A 5,696-nucleotide genomic window follows, 5' to 3' on the forward strand; every position below is an offset into this window, starting at 1 on the left:
AATGCCAAATTTCCTGACTTTTCCCTGACCTGTGGGAGCCCTGTTTCAAGCATTGATCTTCTAGGCTAACCTTTACTTCTACAAAAGGTATGAGGTAGAATACTGATCCAACCTGTCAATTATAACTGGATAAGGCTTGTAACAACAAAATAACCCAACAACATTTCATTCACATTAGCCAATTTGGGCATTACAAAAATGGGCATATATAAAAATATTCATTTAATCTCATTTCAGTTCTGCAGATCAAAATCATACCATTATATAATCAATGATCAATCATTATATAAATCAATACAGTTTGTGACAAAATTAATATCTAAGACTGACTGACAGACTGAGTTTGGTTTTACCCCGCTTTAAGCAATATTCCAGCAACATCACGCATGGGGACACCAGAAATGGGCTTCACACAATGTATCCATGTGGGGATTTGAACCCAGATCTTCGGCATGAGCCAAAGTTTTAACCACTAGGCCACCCCACCGCCACTTAATATCTAAGAGAACATTGTATCTAAGAGAACATCTAAGAGGATATTGTATCTGGTGACGATCTCTTTAAGGGTACTGACATGGTTTGCAATTTGCTTATGTGTTTATGGGGTTTTTAACATTAGGATGGAAAGAAGAAGACAAAATGTAATCACACTATGAATGGTTATGTAATAAGTTATTGACTGAACCATGAACCTATATACATATACTTTTATTTATTTGTAACTCTCTACATGTTGATACAATCAAATGCCCACCTCAGAGATCCTGTCTCCTTTACATCAAACACTTAAGTTACATCTGTGAATTTGTAGCAAACCAGAACAGCATACAAAACGTTTTGAAAAATACACACATAATTTCCATGAGACATCACATCCATGACAACTAAAACCTGTTGGTATATCTTAGAGCAAAATAATTTGAAAGAACACCTAAAACAGATCATGACTTCCTGATACAAATATATCTGGGTTATGTAATAACATCTTCATGTAAATCGTATATCAGTACTGACCCAAACAGCTGGCCTGCTAGTGAGCCTCATGTGGAGATGCTGGATGATTCGTGTTTCTATCAATGTGGGTGGTGAGGACCAAACCTCTCAGACAGTAACAATCTTAGATAACTGGGTAATACATCATCACCTGATAGTTTAAGAATCTATGTCCACATGTAGTTGAATGGTGAATGAAATTCAATGCCTGATATATAGTACAGACACTGAAACATGGTGGTTTGTACAGTTGAATGATCTAGACACAATGTGAATGTCTTTCAAACATGTTCAGTATTATATGAGCCTTCAGATGAATGACTTCCATAAATAATAACCTGTGAACATTTGAACAATCATCATTATTTTAAATAACTGGAAATAATTATTGGCTATAATTCAGTCTTGGAGAATTCTTTCTGGTTCTTTTGTTCTCTCTCCTTCCGCTTTGTGGCCAGAATCTTCATGAGCTTGTAGATGTGCGAAGTTCCTTAAACTGTGGGTTGGTTGTGAACCACAATGCTAAGGCACATCTGGTGCCCTTGACAACAGCCTTAACCCCATGAAACTCACTCAGCATTAAAGCTGACAAGTCCGCTTCCACACTTGGGACTGACATTCACCTGGGGACAAAATAAGACAGTGTTGATTCATTGTCTCTTCCATTTACAATGACATTAAATATATAAACAGACAATCAATGGAGATGACAACACTTTATCGATGATCAACTTCTTTATTTTACAATGGCGACGTATCGGTGTAGATTCTTATACCATTTTCAAGCATATAAGAATGGTATAACAATCTACACCGAAATGTCGCCATTGTAAAATACAGAAGTTGATCAACCATAAAGTGTTGTCATCTCTATGCCACCAACTTCTAGAATGCCACTCAAACAAAAGACAAAGAAATGGACTGCATATTTAATAAGGTGATACCATTCATCCTAATACTGCAACATAAGTCAGAGAAACAGTCCACAAGTGTGCAAATTATTGGAGGTTTTACCATTATATACTACTTGGTTAGCAACTCAAATGTCATGGAAACACTTGATATCCATGTATCAAGAAGTATTGACTAAAATTGCCTGTGAACTTAGTAAATGTGTATGACAGAGTAAAATCTACTCTTGTGTATGGACAAATATATCAGATAAAAATCATCAAGATCTACAGGTCACTCATGAAGGACTTGCTGTAACATTCTGATGATTTGGTTTTTTTAATTTGCAGCTGTCAGGAATTTGTTATTTTCTGAGGACTCATATTCATTAATAGTGAGTGAGTTTAGGTTGACGCAACTTTCAGCAATACTCCAGCAATATCACGGTAGGGGACACCAGAAATGGGCTTCACACATTATTCATTAATATAACTTATCATTTCTCATTAGTGCTCTCAAACAACAAATATCAGGTATATAGTCAGGATTCCAAACCACCTGTCCTTGGCAGGCAAACAGGGTCAAAAGGTTATCAATTTGTCACTTAAAGCCATAACATCAGATAGTACTGTGCAACCTGAAACAGGACATCTGTAATTACTTTAGGGGATTTCTCACATTTGTTTCTGACTTCTGGCAAGGTATCTACCTCTGAGCAGGTGTAGATAAGGTGCTGTATATTCAAAAACATATGTCCCCTTCAATAAACATGAAAAAGTACATATTGGGAAACTTCTGCAAGTAACTTATCTCACACTCTGACCACCTGAAAATGAAAAGTTGACTCAATTGTGGCAACAGTATGACCTGTGCAGCTTTCTCCTTCTGGTCTTGTCAGTCTTTCCTCTTAAGTGGATGATGTCTGGGACTGTCTGGAATTATTGTTTAACACTCAACCATTATGACACTGCGCACAAACAGTCACACTGTCTTATTATATCTTTTGTTGTGTTGTGTGTGTCTGTCTGGATCAAAGATACTTCTCAATAGCATTCAAAGCTATTGCAGAAGCTCAACACAGATTGTTCTTGAGAAGATATTCACATAAGGCAGATGTTGAAGCTCCGGAGGAAACTCCTTGTAAAACTCCTGCTGATACCAGATGTCAGCTGGATGGTTTCCATATGTGTTAGAGGAGCTGTTCTAGGTTGCAATGGAATCTGTTTGTTGTCTGAGAAGCATTGGCAAAGGATGGAGACGTGAATGGTTGATCCACCAGCAGGGGAGAGGAGATCCATGAGCCTGTCAGCCATGCTGGTGCCACTATATACAGTAACATCTGATGACTGCTGATCTTGGTTCAGACTTGTGAGATTAGTGCTGTAGGTGGAAATTTGTATGAGATCATGCCTTAGTTAGAGATTGTCATAGCACCCACTGTGTAAGCTGCCTTCATTTCCAGAAAGTTGACCAATGACTAGAGAATCTAATCACCAAAAGACCTGATGCCATCATGTCTTCAAGATGAGCACCCATCTCCTGAGTGATCCAATCACTCTGTGAAGAGATGGTGATCTGGCAGAGGCATCCTAATTGGAGTCCCTTTTATGACGCTGATTGATTCAATCTTGAATTTATCTGCATCAGAAGATCCTGCATAGAAGTGAGAGCTCCTAGGAAGGACATCTATTGACATAGATTGTGAGGAGATCGCTGAAACTATGTATCTTGATCTGACCTCTTGAAAATGATCCTCAAGAAAGTAAACTAGTTCACAACCGGTGGCGAAATGTTGCTCTGAAATATATCTAAACATTCTTGGGTTGAAGCTCTGACATTTCAGGATGAACAAGGAACCCTAATTTTCTTGAAGAAAGCACACAAATATTGAAAATCTTCTAAACAGGCATCCACTTTGGCACTTGGAGACAGGAAATCATCCAGGTACCCATGAATTCTTATACATTGACGATGTGAATGCACTAGGACTGTGATGATTGTGAATAGCCATGGAGCAACTGACATCCCAACGGTAGAACACTGAGCTATAGTCTGCAAAACTGTACAAATGGCTAATAAAATACATTCCAAAGCAACAAATATTCTTAAATGTGATGAAAATGATTCATTTGTCCATACCAAATCATTACTATTTAGATACACATCCTGCAGGTCTATGGAGATCATAGAGTCCCTTATAGTGATCATCTGTCTGAGGTTTCATATATGGACTCCATCCTAAACTTGTGAAGTTGTCTCAGGTGAGTGAGCGAAAAGTAAGTGAGTTCGGGTTTTACGCCTCTTTTAGCAATATTCCAGCAATATCATGGCTGGGGACACCAGAAATTGGCTTCACACATTGTACACATGCAGGCGCCAAACACGGTCTTCAGCATGACAAGCTAACGATTTACCCACAAGGCTACCCCACTGTTCCCAGTTGTCTCAGGTATTCCCAGTTGATGATCTTCAGATTGATAATCATCCTGAGCTCTGTTGAATCATTCTTAGAAACCAGGAATACTGGACAGAACAACCCTGGGCAGGGCTACACGGTTGTCTTTGCCACTGAAGACTTGAGTCCCAGGAGATGATACCGATGTCCTACTGTGTGTGTCAGTGGGGTCTCTTTGCAGCTTGCAGTCAATATCCTTCCTTGATAACTTTAAGGGTCCACTGATCGGTTATTTTGTTTGTAAAGGTAGTCATTTCTGCCAGCATGAGTAATTTGTAAAGATCGTACCAACCAGGACTGGTTGCATTTCTTTGCATGCATGCATTCTTTCCAGCTTCTAAATGTTATAAGAATCCACTCAGTCAACTGTATGCTTGTCCAGATTGTTTTATACATGCATTGGAATAATTGTTGGAAGGGTTTTTGAATAACAATTCCCAATTGGACATATTGTACCTGTGACACAAAAACAATTCTATTTGGAGACAATCACATAAAGACATTTAGATAACATGAAGGAATGAGCTCAATACATACCTGTGCAGATTTATTCTTGTGAGCAAAGAAAAACTCACCACCCTCAAACTCATGGTTTAAGTAGAGAATTGCACTGAAAAGAAGACACCACACATCTCAATGTAAGCAAGCAATCATGGTGTTTACAGCTCTCACTGATACTGGTATTTAAATCAGGCCACAACCAACTGGACATACAGTTAATACATGCAGCATCAATGACATCTTGTTTGTGTGTCTTAATACATGCGGAGAACTCTCCTTCAATTATCATCCAACATTTATATATAGAAATGTGAATGAACGACCCATAATCTGCTTATATTCATTTGAGAGATCAATGGCCCACCTGTCTATGTTTATTGGAGGTCAATGGCCTACATGTAATCTGTCTATATAAATTAGAGGTCAGTGGTCTACCTGTAATCTGTCTATATTTATTGGAAGTCAATGGCCTACCTGTAATCTGTCTATATAAATTGGAGGTCAATGGCCTACCTGTAATCTGTCTATATAAATTGAGGTCAATGGCCTACCTATAATCCCTCTGAATATAAGCAGGAAACTCCTTGGGACAGGAACCATCAGGCTTTAGTAAGATACAGTTGTCCGCATGGACAGGGTGACTCAGGTCCCGAAGCGGTCAAGGTTACTGTCTGAAACAAGCAGAGGTCATCAGACATGTTACATGAATACAAAGCAGTGGTTCAGGCCTGAAAGCAGATTTTCACAACTTTCCTGAAAGGCCTAAAGGTTAACAAGTCCTAAAAAATTATGCAACTTAAATCTCTGTGCCATAGTCAGCTTTTTTTTAGGAATTGTTTATGAACAGGGTCATACA

At 38.6% G+C, this 5,696-nt stretch overlaps 1 long non-coding RNA gene across 1 annotated transcript; it reads right to left on the reverse strand.

The window, feature by feature from the left end:
- Window positions 1–1,587: 1,587 nt before the first annotated feature.
- On the reverse strand, window positions 1,588–5,450 carry LOC124271303. Its single transcript, XR_006897002.1, has 3 exons — window positions 5,392–5,450; window positions 4,877–4,949; window positions 1,588–1,616 (listed from the first exon to the last, which is right to left on the reverse strand). It is a non-coding gene; the product is annotated as an uncharacterized LOC124271303 (long non-coding RNA).
- Between the last annotated feature and the right edge of the window lie 246 nt (window positions 5,451–5,696).

The sequence above is a fragment of the Haliotis rubra genome, unplaced genomic scaffold (genome assembly GCF_003918875.1).
Source record: "Haliotis rubra isolate DU_JTF1 unplaced genomic scaffold, ASM391887v1 Scf1598, whole genome shotgun sequence".
Lineage (NCBI taxonomy): Eukaryota > Metazoa > Mollusca > Gastropoda > Lepetellida > Haliotidae > Haliotis > Haliotis rubra.